The 17,406-nt window shown below is 44.4% G+C and overlaps 1 protein-coding gene and 1 pseudogene across 6 annotated transcripts in view; one reads left to right on the top strand and one right to left on the bottom strand.

The window, feature by feature from the left end:
• The window catches only part of MBNL2 (muscleblind like splicing regulator 2), a 142,246-nt gene extending 129,335 nt beyond the window's left edge, over positions 1-12,911 (bottom strand). For 2 of the 6 annotated variants that reach the window (XM_081815123.1, XM_081815122.1), the window contains exon 1: positions 12,646-12,889. The gene's annotated coding sequence lies outside the window, so the exon portion shown is untranslated. Of the gene's footprint in view, positions 1-12,645 lie in introns of all 6 variants that reach the window. The other 4 variants (XM_081815124.1, XM_081815121.1, XM_081815120.1 and 1 more) reach the window with 4 other exon arrangements.
• Positions 12,912-16,354: 3,443 nt separating this feature from the next.
• Positions 16,355-16,892, top strand: LOC102745901 (large ribosomal subunit protein eL32 pseudogene; annotated as a pseudogene).
• The last annotated feature ends 514 nt before the right edge of the window (positions 16,893-17,406 follow it).

The raw sequence follows: 17,406 nt of genomic DNA, 5'->3' as shown, positions 1-17,406 counted from the left end.
TTTGAGAAAGGAATGGAACGGAATTGTCCTTCTCTACCTGTCTCAGCTGGGGCCGGAGCAGGTCGGCTCCTATTCCCGTAGCCTTCAAATATGTGGACAGGTTGATGGTGATTATTTAATAGCACGGTGTTCTCTAGAAGCCTGATATTGTATGGAACATATGGTTTTGATTTGGGTAGGTTTTTTTTTTTTTTTCTTTCTGTTTTTAGCCAGTGAGCAAGATGGAGAGTGTCACAAAGCTAACTCCAGAATTTGCTGGGTTCTGCCAAACTACAGGGAAGCCAACTCCCATGCCGATGGCCCTCCCACTTTGGCAGCTTGGCGGGGGGGGGGGGGAGGGCCTGCGGGGGGAGCCACAGAGGGCCACAGGCTCACACAGAACTGCACTGACCACATCTAAGACAGGGACTCCGTACTGTTGACAAAGCACACAGCCCCATGTTGCTGCTTCCCGTGACTCTCTGCACTAATCGTTCAGGCTGGAAGGAAGAGATCAGAACATCAAATAAAAACACAGGCGCAGAACCATTAACTCAAGACCCGACATGTATCTGGCTAAGGAGACTGATATTCACTCTGGTTTCCACAATGTTTCAAACAGCAACATTCTCCAACTTCCCATCCTGGGTTCCTGACTGTCAATGTTTCCAAAAATAACCCCTCCTCTCAATTATTTTTTCTGATCAATTATTTATCATGGTCTGGGTTATACAACATAAATTTTACCCCGGGCGGGGGGGAATTTATGCTCCCTCGTGGTCAGCTAGGAAATTTGTAGTTTTAATTAAAAAGGCAAATTTTCAGCTTGGAAGAGAGTGCTGGCTGGGTTTATGGACATTAGTAAAACTAGTAGTAAAGAGAAAAAAAAAAAAGGCAGAGAGGAGGCCTGGGGATCTTTAAGTTAAAATTCAACCTAGAGATTTTCCTAAGAAAAAACTGGCAGACTTGTCTCTGGAGTTTGAGAGCCTTTGAACAGGCTTTCTCTAGATGAAAACCTGGCCAGCTAGTCGGGAAATAGTTGACCAGCCCTTCCTTTGTTTGCTCAGGGTGGCCCTGAGTAGGGGCCCTGGGCAGAACTGAGGGAGAAAATCCTTCCTGGTTTCTCCCTCTCTGAGGAAGGAGGACAGGTTCGTGCAGATCACTGTTGACTGGAGCTGGGATTAATTAGTTCCTTTGGTGACCTTGGCATCTACTGATGGCGGAGCGTGTCTTCGAGCTGCTGAGGACTGTGTTGAGAGCCACAGAGGAACCAGGGAGGACTGGCAGCCACAGCTAAAGTGATCACCATTTTGTGGAGCCGAAAACAGAAACAAACAAAAACAACAACAAAAGAGCACCCAAAACATGTATTTGACCTCTGAAAACTGCTCTAGTGTGGTATTCAAATTGTGTGGATTCTCTATCTGTATCTGTATATACATCAACCTATATCTGTTGCTGTGTGTATGTATATTAATGTATAGATCTGCGGGGGTGTGTGTGTATCAATCTAAATACATAATATGTAATCTAAATATCTTTATCTGGATATATAAGTATTAATCTCTACTTATATTAATCTAAATCTGTATCTACATATCTATATCTGTTATTAATCTCTATTTCTACCTATGTACATATATATCCATCTAAATCTATCAATCATCCTATGGGTTTTGCAAGTCAATGTCTAACAACTTGCCAGGTATTTCCAAAGGTGTCTACGGCCTATTGTTGGGATTGAAGATAATTTTAAAGCATTCCACATCACTGGGGAAGATGTCTGTCCCTCCTAAGTTCACCTCCACCCCTCAGTTCTTCCGCGCTGTGCTAACAGAGCTCAGGGAGCGCAGTGCCCCACCCCTCCCTCAATCACCGCTGGTTCAAGGTTCAAGTAGGATAGAGATTTGGGTCCACAAGAGAAACTCAAAAGAGTGTCTTAAGTTGCATAAATAAAGGTATTATAGCCTAAATAAGGGAGTTGTCAACTGCTCCTATCAGAGGAAGCTTGACTGCTATCTGTTAATTTGTGAAGAGGCATTTGGGTCACTCTGAAGGCCCAAACGAGGGCTGGGGAGTGAAAGTCACCGGAGTCACATTTCATTTCAGCACAAGGATGAATTTTACAATAAAATGTTATGGTCTGTAAGCATTCTGAGGTAGTGACTGTCCAGTCAACACAGGGGAAAAGCCGCTCTGAGAACCTGCTTGCCAGGGCTGTGGTAGAAGGTAGACATGAACTGTGCTAGATAATCCCTCCAATTCCTCCCAATTTGGGATTCCCCCCAATTTGCATCTTAGGCTTATGGGTTTTGTCAGATGGGTGGCTCTCTGGAGGAGGGGCTGTTAGACCCTCGAGTGTGTGAGGGGCCCCTCCGCAGGCCCCGACGCGTCTCCCCAAGCCCCCGCCCTCCCACCCCCTGAGCACCAGAGAACCAAGGAGCAGGTGAGCAGCAGGTCACGGGAAGTAAGGAGTTAAGGAGACCGAAGCTCTCCGTGGGTCCCTGCAGCCCCAGAGGCAGCTAGTCCCTTTGATCCTGACTCTTAATTGCAGCCTAGTTGCACCAGGGAACTTTAAAGAAAAGAAACAGGGAAACTAGAGATAGGGTTTGTTTTGTTTCCTGAGGGGATGGTCTTTGTGGTGGCTGCCAGGAAGCTGATACTTTAGGGCTAGAATGATGGGCTTCCTAAGGGGGCAAATAAATAGACCTTTCTACCAGCTCAGAGCCAGGTGTGAAGGGAACCCCAGAAACAGCGGGCATCTATGTGTGCCCTGTAGAACGGATGCCAGGGACAGCCTTGGCAGAGAGTGGAGCAAGAGAGAGGAGACGGTGGGCTAGCTCAGGAGCAGGCTGAGCGGGGGCAGGAGATGGCCACCCCGGGCCTCGAGCCTCGGCCACAGCACAACACATCTCGCCTCCTCACAGGCCTCACAGCCGATAATGGGCTCTTACATATGGTGTCTATTTAAAGTATCTATAAGTTGACATCTTTAGGTCTTTAAGCTTCTTACACACACACACACACACACACACACACACACACACACGCACATGAGATTCAAGAAAAGGCCAACTAATGACAATAACGCAGAGAAAGCTCTAGCCATCCCTGGTGATGGATCCAGTCCCTTTGTGAGGAGGAGCTCCTGGCTAAAACTGAGCTCAAGTCTGCATGGTTACACCAGCAATTGCTTGTTTGTGTTCTGCCTCAGTGTTGAGGGAGTTGGGCCAGCAGTATGTGCAGATGTACGAGAAGTTTCTCTAAAGCAAAGCCCCAAGGAAGCACCTTGGGAAAAGGCCTGGGTGTTTGGAGACCACCGACGGGTTTCACTGACCCCGGCGAGTAACTCAGCCTCCCTGGACTTTCTGTTCTTCATAAAGAGGCTTAACTGAGTCCATGTACATGAAGCTCTCAGCAGAGGGTTTGGCATACAGTAGGCACTCAATAAACTCAATAGACACGTGTTTCCTTTCATTCTTAAAAGGTTATTGGTAAATTAAAAATGCATAAAAACACTGGCCATCTGTGTGTGAAGTAAGTGGGCATCTGGGCAGGGAAGACTTCCTCTAAATCAGTTTAGCTCCACTCCTGGGCCAGGAAAGTGGGGCCACATGTGGGACAGACCGGAAAACGAAGCACTCAAGCAAGGGGAGACAGATGGACATAAAACCAGGTGTAAGACTTGTAGCAACATATAAAACTGTCCACAGTCAGGCCTGGCCATTTCACTTAAGCCACCACATTAGACAGTAGCATTTCTAAAATTGTCTTCATTGCTATTGCAAAATGTTAAAACTAGCATTTGAAACTTTAACTGCATATAACAACCCTTCCTCTCTACTCTTCGTATTCTTTGGAGAGCATGACGAGAGAATGGCATTATCTGCACCATTAAGGGTGATGATGAGTTTGTCAGAGTTCCCTGAGCTAATCCACCAAGAGCATGAGGACTGGAGTAGCTATGTCAGACTCCCAGGTCCCCCTTCCGACCACTGTCCAGAGGAAACAGAGTCTAAGGCTGATTTCGAACACAGATTTCATAGGAGAAAAGTACCTCTGGAACAGAGACGGGTAAACAAACTCACTAGCCTTCCCTGGAGACTGGCGAGGAAATCTCTTGGGGAATTGCTAAGAGTCCCTGTCCACAGAGAAGACAGCCGTCACGAGCACAGGGAGACATCCACAGACCTGCAGCCCACAGCCACAGAACCTGCTGGAAACCGTGCAGGTCCCTGCCTTTCGCCCTTGACCACAGAAGCTTTGGGGCAAGGCTCAAGGGATAGGTCAGAGATAAGGCTCACCCTACTCAGAGCCTGAGCATCCTGGAAAGGCTTACTGTGTTGAGGAGGCAGGTCCTGGCCCCCAGCCCTGTGGAGCCCTCCTTTAAAACCATGCCAGACCCAATGTCTTGCCACCATCTACACTGATGCTAGCATCATCTGGGAGCTTGTTAGAAATGCACGATCTCAGGCCCCATTCCAAATCTACCCAAACAGAATGTACATTTTTAATAAGATCCCCAGGTGATGCCCTCTGCACACGGAAATTTGAGAGGCATTCTGCAGTGTACACACTCTAGGTATCTGGTATGAGGACAACCACCATTTGCCTACTTTGAATGCTTTCTCATTTTCTTGAGCAGTCCTTATGGCTGGGTTCAGCAGAGACCTGCTAGATTCAAGAATAAATGGACCTCTGGGTCTGTGAGAATAGGATGACCAGTGTCCAGGGAAATCTCCAATCTCTCCGGAATTCCGATCCTAACCAATACCACCACCCCAAAATGTGTATTTCAAGATACAGATGTTGGAGTGGATAACTGCTGGCTTTAAGTGTTTTCTTGTGGTTATTACTGAAAACCTACTTTTTTAAAAGTCAACTGTATATATGAAAAACACAGCTATGAGGATCTCCTTATCAATTCAGTATTCTTTTTAAAAAAGATTTTATTTATTTATTTGAGAGAGAGAGAGGAGAGGAGGAGGAGGAACAGAGGGAAAGGAACAAGCAGACTCCACACTGAGTGCAGAGCCCAATGCAGAGCTTCATCCCATGACTCTGAGATCATGACCTGAGCTGAAACCAAAAGTTGGACGCTTAACTCACTGAGCCACCCAGGCTCCCCCTCCATCCAATATTCTGTGACTCTCACCGTTAGAGTGAACCAATATTTGCCTTCAAAGGGCCAGAGAGGGTAAACTATGTGCAGTAGGATAATGGATAATACAGTGTGGGAGGCTGCTCTGTCATCCATGGAACCAAGGAGACTGTGGTATGGTGCTTAAGAGTCTTAGTACTATTTTTTTTTTTTTTTGGCTGGCAATTTTGCTCCCTTGTGGGTATTTATTTTCTTGATCCTTTGCTAACTCTTACTCTCTTCTAGGCCTCTGCCAGTCCTCCCCCATGGCTCATCCTTGGTCATCTGCCTGTCTCCTGAATGTTACGAGCATCCATGGCCTCAATTATGATTTCAACATAGGTTTGTCTCAATTTACATCTGAAACCTCGCATCTAAGCTGTTCTCCATTCCCACACTGTCAAATGTCTGTGGGAGAGCCCACTTGGATGACCCGTCATTAGCTAAAGCACCATGACCAGAACTCAAAATTCATCATCTCCTTCCTTTCCTCCACCTCATTCCTATTGTTTGGTCCCTTTTCCCATCCATCTCGATTTTCTGTTAGGGTTCCACTGATATTTCTCCTGATAGAAACCCCAGTGTCATTTTGGCTCTTCTAAGCTCTCACTAGCTTCTCTTACTTTCCCTTCAAGACACCTTTTGGATTTGCCCTTTCTCCTCTATCCTCACACTGCTGGTCTAATCCAACTCTTTCCTACATCATACCTGGAACACTGCCTTTTTTTTTGCCAGTGGCATCACTTGTTACAAATTTTCAAACCTCTAACTCTATCTTACAAGTCCTAATTGAACACTTCTAAAGCGTTAGATGTGATGTTATAGGTAACAAAATCAAACTCCTCCTCATAGCTCTTCGGGTCTTCCGTATACTGACTTCCCCACTAATCCTATTGACCACTGCTCCCCAACATGTCATCCCTGTTCTCCAAAGACAAGTTTCCACACTGGCCCCTACATCACGTCATGCTGTTCCTCCCTCTGGAGATGACCTTCCCTTCTCTGATTTTGACTACTGTCCTCTCCAAACTTTTTTGAACATATCCCCCCATCAGAAAAATACTTTGGAGCAGGAACAACTATCATAAGGTTGTTACTTACTTATAAATGTTATACTTGCATAACAATATTAATATGTCACATACATTATCAAACATATGAAAATTGACATTTTAAAAGAATGAGCTAAATAATGGATAAGATGCAAGTTCAGCTACTCCTCACCTAGTGAATAATCTTGCCCTACCTAGGCTTGGGGTATAGACATTCCACTTCAGAACCACTGATCTGGACAAAATACATCCGTCCAGAGATATAGGAAGCATCTCTTCCTCTAATAAAGTTATCTACTACTCCAGCCCAAACAGAGTTCTACCTTCCCAAACTACCAGAGCATTTAAAATTACAAATAGTAAATCACTGATAGATGCTTCACCAATACTTGTTAGTTGATTAATTGAAGCTTGCATCCAGGATGCCAGAAATTTATAGATTTTTAAAGCAATTCAATATCTTAATTAAAAACATTACTGTCTTTCCAAAATTGCTTGGGTTGGGCTCTATGCACTATGCAACATCCGTTACAAGAAAACTCCTTGTCAGACTGCAGGGTGATTTCATTTAAAGACTGCTTTATCTCGCTGAATATCATGTGTACAGATTCCCATAGTTTTGAGGACTAACTTTTCTGTTTTTTGGCTACGGAAAACATTGCTTCATCTCACAAAAGTTCAGTTTCTGTTTAACTCATAAAATGGGAACAAAAAGGGGATTTTGTGACCATTAAAGAGATGATAAAAACTGAAATGGTTTATACATGTAAGATGTTGCTATTATTATCACACCCAGCATTTTTGCATCATAATGTAAATGATATCAGGTATATCTGAGATTTCTAAAAATAACTGACCTCCTACAGGCATGGGAGGTCTCATGGGCAAATGGAATGCTTTGAATTTTGGTTTCATTCTTGACTTTGGTTTTCCCCAGGTCTGCAAGCCATTTGCAACCATTAATGAATTTTATGTTCTAGAAGCACCTGCCTGCCATCCATAGCCAAACTCACCTTGCTGCTGTGTGGCTGGGTCGGGGCATGAAGCCACTAGAGGTTCTGTCCCCTGTCGCCTTCGGAGCAGTCAGAGCTGAGAAAGCAAAGCCAATCAACCTCTCTTCTTGCTCTGCCTTGGCAACTAGGCTGCCTCCAGTACTAGTTATAAGGGGTTGTCCAAGAAAGTTGTGGGGACAGGAGAGAGTGACATGCATACACGTACCAGGGACACTGAGAAGTTTTTCCTGCTCTTCAAAATTCATGTCAACTAACCACAGACAAAATAAAAACAAATACTTTTTTTAAATTCAGGTTATAACTCATCTCTTCCCGGAGTTTTACCTAGTGCTCTAATTTTAGGCTCCTGGTTTTTAAACCCTCTTTTTGAACTGTTAATTGAGATAATGTCTGTGAAAGCCCTTTGTAAAGTGTAAGAAACTATACATATGTTAATTATCCTTCTGAAGACATTTGTGTGCTGACCTATTCTTATCTTGTTTGTAAGTATCTTGTTCCCCGGCGATTGTGGATTGCAAATGCTTAAGGCCCAGGACCTGCCTCGCTGGGTGTTTCCTGCCTCCTCCCTCTGTCCTCTGAGGGGGGCTCACCACCCCCAAAGCTCTTAGAGCAGTCAGCTTGCACTGATGCTCATAAACCTTAGCACTGCCCATCTGCCTGCCAAGGCTCATAACTAAAAAGACTTCTTGAGGCTCGTTTACGTCCTCGGTCTGCCCTCTCAGCTCTCCCCCAAACTGGGTCCCTAACCTTGCAGCTTGTCTACACCCAGAAAATACACAGAGATGTTAGGGTAAAAAAACAAAACAAAACAAAACAAAGCAAAAACTGTGTTTAAAAGGGGAAATATATATATTTTTAAAGTAACTGTTTTTAAGGGGAAAAAAGGTGGCGGGGGGCAGGGTAGTTTAATCCTCCAGGGTCTGGAATCAGGTTTCCTTGCTGGGATTGGGAATGGCCAGATAATTGCATCAGGGGCTCCCCAAGTACCCTGAGGCTTGGGATTGTGGGAGAGGGTCTAGGATTTCCTTTTGGTGACTTTTGGAGGCTTTTTAGATGACACATCCATGTTCCCCCAGTCACTTCGGCACTGAATCTCGGCTGGTGGAGACTGTGTGATTGCTCTCAGTAGCCTCATATTTGGGATTTTTCAGAGCATTCTCCTATGTCTGCTGTTCCTCTTACATCTCTGTATGTTATTTAAACAGCGTTTATGCCGAGAAATGGAATAGAGGTGAAGAAAGTATATGCAGACATTTAAAACTCAAAATTCCTTCCTTTATTCTCCCCCCCGCCAACACTAAGAACTGTCTGAAACCTACAATAAATGCCTGGTAGTTAATGTGAAATTAACATTAGCCAGTAAATTTATTATTAAAGTCTTTAAAACTTACAATTTTGCATCATTTCTTCCTGCCTTTTATTTTGCACGTACACTAAGTCAGGTATTAGGGAATTGACTCATTCTAACCAAAGAGCAAAAGCCAGAGAACCCAAGAGGTGTTTAATAAACACTTGTTGACTGATTGATGGAATATACTGACCTCGCATCTCTTAGACAATGCATTCTTTGTCAGAGCACTAAGGTAAGTCGGTGGGTCCACTTTTATTACCAAACATTTCTGCCATGTCGAGGGGAGGAAGCCAGCTGAAACTCTGTCCACAGGCCTGGGGCTCAGGTTCACAAAAGAAACCCTAGGGCTCTACCTTTCACACCTGTTTTCACTCTCAGCAACAGAGGGGGGACTTGCCCCAGCTAAACAATGCAGAGCTGTTGGAGACACAGGCCTGATGCAGACCTAACCATGACGCCCCTCGGACTCCTTACTATGAATATTACCACGGCTGCAACTCACAGTTTGTACACATTAAAAAACAAAACATAAGAAACAACAGAGCTGAGTAAAATTAAAAGAGAGAGCGAGAGAGAAACACAGTATTGTAACTAATTTACAAAGCCCAGCTAAGTCTTTCTGCCTCGTTCTTCCGAGAGAAACCGAAGCGTGAAATATCAAGTTCCCGGTTCCCCACAGCCAGGCACATCTCTGCCCATCCGATTCAGCTGACCATTCCAGAAAGTATGCCTGTGTGAATGACCCCCTCGCTTCTCTTCGCAGCCCCTTCCTCTCTTTCCTTGCTAGGACTTCAGGCAGACTTCGTGAAAAGAGCTAAGTGCCCTTTACCCTGTTCTGCTTGGCCCCTGGGGTTCCGTGCTCACCTGGCCCAGACCCTGGACCTATGGCTTCCCCTTGACTTTGCTCCTGGCTGGCGTTGATGGTTTACACTCCCCGCCCTTCTGCCATGCCCCTCACCTCCACTGCCCACCTGCTCCCTAGAGCTGCCAGATTTCTCTGCCTAACACGACAGCCGAAAATGTTTCTGACCCTGTCAGCTCTCAGGTGCAGCTGTACCTGGACATTAAAGGCCCCCAAACTATGTCTTCAACAACCAACAGGCCCCACATGCCCCTTTCATTAATCAGAATCCCCTTGCAATGTTACCAACCTACTTCTATGTTGATGATATGTTTTGTCATTTCGGAAAATGTAAACAAATCACTATGCCTTTCTCTCCATCTTCTCTTGTTATCGGTAAGAAAGTGCAGGACGGAAGGGAGAGAAAATGCGTGTGAGATTGAGCCTAGTCCGTCTACCGTCAGGAATGCTCTTCAACTCGAATCTAAATGCTCTTCTCCCAATTATTGCTCGGAATCTTGAGTACCTGATCTTGAATTTCGATGGCACTCCCTGAGCGCGGGACTGGCTGGTAGCCATGTGATATTGATTTGTTTTCACCATAGCAACAGCAAATTAAAACAACTAGCAGAGAGGAGGCAGGCTGTTAACCAGTAAAGCTACATACCCAGTATATTCTGCAAGCATATTTTCCTCCTTTCCTCTTATTTTCTGTCTTATTCATTCCACTTTCACAAATTTAATGCAAAGTCAAGGCAAAAATAGCACGAAATGCTTTGGGCACTACAAGGTCTACGTCTGAAATAGTCTGGTTGGCACAGTTTCTAGTATATTAGACCAGATCGATGGAGAAAATGCAAACACCGACGCTCTGATTTCCTTGGAAATGCTGTTTGTTGGTCTAAGGATAAATATCCCTAGAAAATGGACATGAGCAAGAAGTAGAGTGAAGGGTTCTGGAAATATGACTATCTTAATACCCTACGGCATTTGCCAACAGTTTCATTAATACAGAGGTTTTATCCTTTGTACTTTAAATAGCTCATTGTAGCAAGAGACAAATGACTTTTTTTTTTTTTTGGTACAAGGTCAAGGCCTCTCAAAATGCTAGAATTATGAGAGAAAGTGTAGCAAGTATTACTCAGTTCTATTAAGAGAAAGAGAAACTGAGGTGGGTGCTTGCTTATTAAGGCTACACAGGTAGCGTGAAAGGGAATGTCAACTAGAACCAGGAACTCCCGAAAACTCCCGTCTGTTCTGATGGAAATTCTCTCTTAAAAGGCTCTGTGTTAAGAAACTAACCTTCCCCTGAGCTCTGTGACCAAGGTTACCACCTGTGACATGGATTAACAGCCCGCAGGACTGGCCTTCCCTCCCTTCAGCCCATCTGCCCTAGGACACCGTGCTCTTTCTATAAAAGCAGCTGTTCCCACCATCACAACCGGCCACGGAGTTGGTGGCATAACCGTGGTCCTCAATAGTGGCTCTAGGGGAACTGGGAATGAGGCCACAGGCACTGTCCACCCAGGTGGCAGTACTGGGCTGTGCCAAGGGGAAGTTGGGCCAGAAGCAAAGCCATGCTCCGCTCCCCGCCGTTTTTTGCCTGCGCAGCCAGAACCCTGCAGAGAACCTGCTCAGACCCGCCCGAGGAGAGGCAGGTAGAAGAAGATGCCCTAGTTATGCTGGAGACTGGTTGGGGGTTTAGAAAGGCCGGGCTACGCTGTGAAGACATAACTCAAGACCTGCCAAGAGAGAGTCAGAATGTTCCTGGCCAGGACATAAAGCAATATTCCTCTCCATGAGCCTGAATAAAAGAACACACAGCAGAAATAGTTGGGGGATGACGTCAGAAGTTCTGGGCTAGTGTCCTGCACTTCTCCTTGAAAGTAAAAACAGTGGGTCTAGAAGAATCTACGTGGCACTGCCCTTCTTTAAATGAATATTTGAACAGCCCCTCACAAAACAGGCAGGGTAGCTGGAGAAACTTCATCTTATTGAAAGATTAGAAGCATGCCCTCCTCTCTCTCTCTCTCGCTCTTTTTTTTTACTTTATTAGCCCCCAAATTCACGTATTAACAAATTAACAAATATCTTTCCACTTAACCTTTGTCTTTTAAAAGGACAGCGATGTTTCTTGAAGAACATTCACGGTGGTAGTGGTTAGGCAAGTCAGATTTTTTTCCTTCGCTTCAGTGCTTGCTAACTATTCTAAAAATGTTACACATTTATTGTAAACACATGCTTCCGAGGCCTAACAAAAAAGCACAGTTTCCTCATGCCTGGCAGAAATTTAAAACGGAAAAGGGCAGAAAGAATTCTTTAACAAATATATCATTTCCTTCTCTTGGGCCAAGTGTGTTAAAAATAAATCTCCATCATTTCTCCCTGCTGCTTCTCGGCAAGAAAGTTGATATGGTTCGGCATAGTGAGACACAGCTTTAAAAGCTAGCCTGCCCTCATTAAATTATTCTGCTGGCTGTGTGTTCTCATTAAAAATGCATAAAGATCAGATAATTGCAGTAAGCATTATTAACCCAGCTTTACTTTTGAATATAATGGTTCCACTTTTAAGCTGGAAACAAAGGCTCAGACATGCCAGAAAAAGAAATGTAAACATTGAACTACAGTATCGAAAACTTGTCAGAAAGCTACCTCTTGCTAGCTTGTTAAAAATGTGCTTTTGAAACTCAACGCCCTGGCATTACAGAACGAGGCAGGTCCCTAATTTCTAACAAACAGACATGTATATATATATATATATACACACACATATACGTATATGTGTATATATATATATATTCTTTTTTTTAGCTAAACGTTCCACCGATGATGATTCACTGCGAAGTTTTCTTTTTCTTCTTAATTACAAGCCCGTTTTTCAAATAATAGGATCAATGTAAACTTTATTTATTCGGGAGTTAACGATGGCAGTGTGAGAACGCTCTCCACCGAGAAAATAAGAACGCTCCCAAGAATTCAAATGGTTTCTGTTGAAGAAATAAATAGATCTGTTCTTGGAATAAAAACTCGTTTTATGCCTCACCCCAGACAGGCGGCATCGATTCAAGCTTTGCCATGTCTTTCCCTCAAATCAGAATGTTACGTAAAACTCCAGGGTCCCCTGCAAGTATTACATTTGAATTAGTGGAATCCGGTTTCCCTGGCTTCCCGAAGCAACACACATGGAATGCAGCATACTGCAGCAAACTCTTTAAACATTCAAAAAAAAAAAAAAAAAAAAAAAGGGAAGGGGGGGATGATTCTCTTACCTTGTTTAGCTCTGCCTCTTCTTCCCGTTTACAGTAACCCCGGGAACATCTGGCAGAATCGGGCGGCCGAGGAGGCTTCTCCGCGGCATCATGAGGAAGAAATTTCCATGTAAATAGTCCTCATTCCCTGCGTATTGTACTCTGAGAGCCGTCTGCCGTAGCTGGAAAATTTTGCCTTCAGATGATGAAGCAAAGACAGTCTAAACTCTGTTGCTGTAAAGCTGCAGCCCTTCCTCCCGACAAACCCCTCCCCGCGGCGGGGCGGGCGGCCAATCGCCGGCCAGCTCGTCAGCCCTGCTCGTCTGAGCCCGGCCCTCATAGGGTGACGGACACAGCAACACAGCGCCGGCCGTGTGTGAAAACAGTGCATCCATACTGATGAAAGAGGAATTTCCCTCTCAGAAGAAAGCAATCAGAGCACCAAGACAAAGTGGCACATAATTGGCAGAGCCGAGAGAGGGGTAGCTGGAGAAAACACCCTTGAAGACAGCCAGCCTCAAGCTTGGGCTGCACTGCAAATACTTGCGGAAATACCAACTCCGCAGATTCCAAAGGGATCCAGGTCGTACAGGAAACTGAAGTCATGCTCCCGGCTGACAAAGCATGGATTTGTTTTTCGGGGGGGTGGGGGGGGTGGGGGGGAAGGAACCGCACGTCGACCACGGGCGGGGATACCTTGCAGAGCATTTTACAGATGATTTCTCTTAGCGGGGGAGACGGTGTTAGCCCGAGTGCATATTCAAAATCAAAACATGCTTAACCCCTTCGCACACAGTTTCCCTGAAGAACAGCTGTGACTGCAGTGCTTAGTTCCTGTAGCTCCTAGAGCTTTCATCTAAGTTTTTCCAACCACTGGGGTCTTCAGTTAGGGGATTCTGAACAATACAACTGATAGCTACACATTACCCTTTTGTCCTGTTGGCAGGCACCCCAGAGAGGATTAGGTGTGCTTTCCCCTAATCCTAAGGGACCTCAGGTACCATTTGATAAATACTGTGCATTGGTCCATATTGTCATTAATGAAGCAGTGATTACAGGAAGATAGTCACAGGGGAATGCATACGGCACGCGACCCAAGGGGCATCATTGGGTGCCACTCCCCAAAGGTTGTCTAGAGGTGCTGAATTTCCCCGAGAAAAAGCAGGAAAAAAGAAACAGAAAGGTTGGATGGGTCACTTATTTTTTCCCCCAGTCAACAGTACTCCTGCATGCTCTCAAAACAAAACAAAACAAAACAAAACAAAACAACCCATATGGCATTTGGAGAACACAAAAAGCATACATTTTCCTTCCACTGAAACACAACATTTTGAATTTAAAAAATGAAGTGTCATGCCTCCATGACTAAACCAAAGCAGGAACAAAGCCCCATTCATCTGAAAGGTTGAACCAATGCACTGTTGTTTACGAGCAACTACTCAGTGGATGTCACAGTTGAGGTAGAAGGTAGTGGTTTCCTTTGATTTTGCTAACTACAGTTTGAAACACAAGGTTTCATATGATGTGTAGGCTATGTCTTCAATAGACTATCATGCATTATCCCCCCTTGGATTTTATACTTCTAATGAGGATTACGACAGTTTTCATCCTGATGTAAATCCATCACATATAACTTTTAGGCTTTTGCCTACTATAATTTTTACTGAAATTTTAAATAATCTCTGTGGTCAAACAGGTAGACAATTATTTTTAGCTATTGATATACTTAATATCATACTGCCTGCAAATGGACAATCGCAGGTCTACGAATCTCCTCTTCCCCATCTCCCTGATTCAGACAATGAGACTACCATGACCTTCATTTCATTCCTGAAATTTTAGTCATCTTTGACTCATTCTCCTACCTTCATCCAATGAAACTAGATCTCATTGATTTTTTTCCCTCCGGGCTAGTTCAGAACTCCGACCTGCTACCTGGATAGTACAAATGCTTGTAAGTTGGCTTCTGGGACACAAGCCTTCCCATGTTCGAGATTCCCTGTTGCCAGACGGGTTCTCCCGTCATGTAAAGTAATATTCCTTTCATATTCAAAGTCTTCTCTTTTAAAATCCAAATTACAGACTTTGAAGGATTTTCCATAATCTGGCCTCTCTCTTTCCACTCAACTTTTTCTACCCTGTTTTCCCAAGTGAACTTTTTGATGGAGTCACGCTTATTTCTCCGAGACCTGGCTCCTGCAGTCCATCCCTAGACCTGACTCCCAAGAGCTTCACTTAACAAAATCTCATCCAACCTTTAGACCTCAACTTGCATCCTCTTTCCTCTGTTATGGCTTCTCTGTTCACATCGTCTTCTCTGATGTTCTTCTCCTCTGAAAGCATGCTGGCACTGTTCATTTTACCAGCCCATTAACCCCCTAATGATGAGCTGATCTCCCCACCCCAGAAGGCAAGGTTTGCACGGTATATTAAGATAATGTACTTAAAACATCTATATAGCGGCTGGCACGTGATCAATGTGCCACTCATATTTACTTCTACATTTCTGTCATATCTAGCAGCATGGCATGAGTAAACTTGCTGATTTCATGATTCCTATCTCAAGAATTGGTATCCTATCCATCCAATTTGCACAAGCAAAAACCTGGTGGTCATTCTTGATCCTCTCTCCCCAAACACCGTATGAAATGCATTATCAAAGCTTGTCAGGTTCGGCACCTAGATGTTTAGAAATGTTTCACTTCGCCCTGTCTTCACCAATGCGGTTTGGTCCAAGCTATCCGTATCTTTCACTATGACTATGAAACAGACTTTTAGCTGGCCTCCTGCATATTTTCTTGACCCCTTCAGTCCCTTCTCTACATATCAGTAAACATAAGAATTCAAAAGTAGAATTCTGATTATTCTACCTACAGTCCTCTGCCCAAAATCTTTGCTATGGACTAAGCTGTGTCTCCTCCAAATTCCTATGTTGAAGCCCTAAGCCGCAGTGGAGTGGTATTTGGAGAAGAGGTCTTTGGGAGATAATCAGGTTATGAGGGTGGAGCCCTCATGATGGAATTAGTGCCCTTCTAAGAAAAGATATCAAGGAGAGAGATCTTTTCTCTCTCTCTCACCCAAGCGAGGACAGAGCAAGAAGGCAGTCATCTCCAAGCCTGGAGCAGGCCATTACCAAAACCTGACCATACTGTCCCCTGGTTTCAGACTTCCAGCCTCCAGAACCCTGAGAAAGTACATTTCTGTTGGTTAAGCCACTTGTCCACAGGGCATTTTGTTATGGCAGCGTGGGCTGGGGAACAAGATAAAAAGTTCTCAGCGTGGTCTACAAGGTCCCATGTTATCCAGCCCCAGCCTACCTCTCTAGCCTAATCAGTGGCCTTTTCTTCAGGGAGCCCTTCCCTGACCCCACGATGAGTTTAGGTCCCACCTGTTGTTTTCTCTCCCAGCCTGTGCACTCCAGAGCAGTGCTTCTCGAATTTAATGTGCATGCAGATCCCCCAGGGATCTTGTTAAAATTCTATCTCAGTAGTTCTTGGTTGGATACTGAGATTCTGCGTTGCTAACAAGCTCCCAGGTGATGCTGCTACTTCTGGTCCATGGACTACTCTTTGAGTAGCAAGATTTTATAGACGTTGTTTACTTCATAGCACTTTTTATAGGGCATGGGAATACGTTTATTTGGTTAATTACTTAAGATCTATCTTCTCAGCCAGCTGACCAGCATCAGAAGCCACTACTGTCTCTCCAACATCCAACTGAGTATGTGCCTGGCACTTGACAGGATATGCGCAATGATAAATATGTGTTTTGGCTCTTCCTCGGCGCTGCCTGCGGAGGTGGCAGCCATCTGTTACTGGGCATCATGGCTGCCCTCAGACCTCTGGTGAAGCCCAAGATCGTTAAAAAGAGGACCAAGAAGTTCATCTGGCACCAGTCAGAACGCTATGTCAAAATTAAGCGCAACTGGCGGAAACCCAGAGGCACTGACAATAGGGTGCGCAGAAGATTCAAGGGCCAGATCTTGATGCCCAACACTGGTTACGGGAGCAACAAGAAAACAAAGCACATGTTGCCCAGTGGCTTCCGGAAGTTCCTAGTCCACAATGTCAAGGAGCTTGAAGTGCTGCTGATGTGCAACAAATCTTACTGTGCAGAGATTGCTCACAATGTCTCCTCCAAGAACCGCAAAGCTATTGTGGAAAGAGCAGCCCAGCTGGCAATCAGAGTCACCAATCCCAATGCCAGGCTGTGCAATGAAGAAAATGAATAGACGGCTTGTTGTGCACATCATATTTGTGTTAATAAAACCATACAACTAAATAAATAAATAAGTGTTTTGAATTAATGAATTGATCAATACAACATACTGCAGATCCAAGCTGGACTTTTCTTTCTTTTTCTTTTTCTCATCTGCCTCCCCTTCCTCCCCCTCTGCCCTGACCCTTCTTCCTCTTCTCTTCCTCCTTCTGTCTATAACTCAATTGTGGAAGCCTTGAAACTCTGGAAAGAAAATTAATGTTTATTGAAGTCATGATATACTAAATAGAAAGGAGAATGTTGAGAAACCAAACAGAAAAAGTGTCAAGAAGGTGATGAACTGTGTCAAAGTAAAGAAGGTGGCCAGAGGAATCAAAACCATAGATACTTGTCCAACAGAAGTTGTCAATTATCTCCTCCAGGTTGATGAATTCAAGATCTATAACTCTGTCCCTTTCTCTTGACCTCTACGCCCAATTTATCACTTGAATGGACCAGAGATAACTCATTTTCACCTTGTCCCTAACTTATTTTTTATTCTATTGGAACACATTGCTCTTATGT

This window comes from Leptonychotes weddellii, chromosome 3 (genome assembly GCF_054177405.1).
Source record: "Leptonychotes weddellii isolate Sample4059 chromosome 3, ASM5417740v2, whole genome shotgun sequence".
NCBI classification, from domain to species: Eukaryota; Metazoa; Chordata; class Mammalia; order Carnivora; family Phocidae; genus Leptonychotes; species Leptonychotes weddellii.
This window is presented reverse-complemented; position numbering and strand designations above follow the sequence as displayed.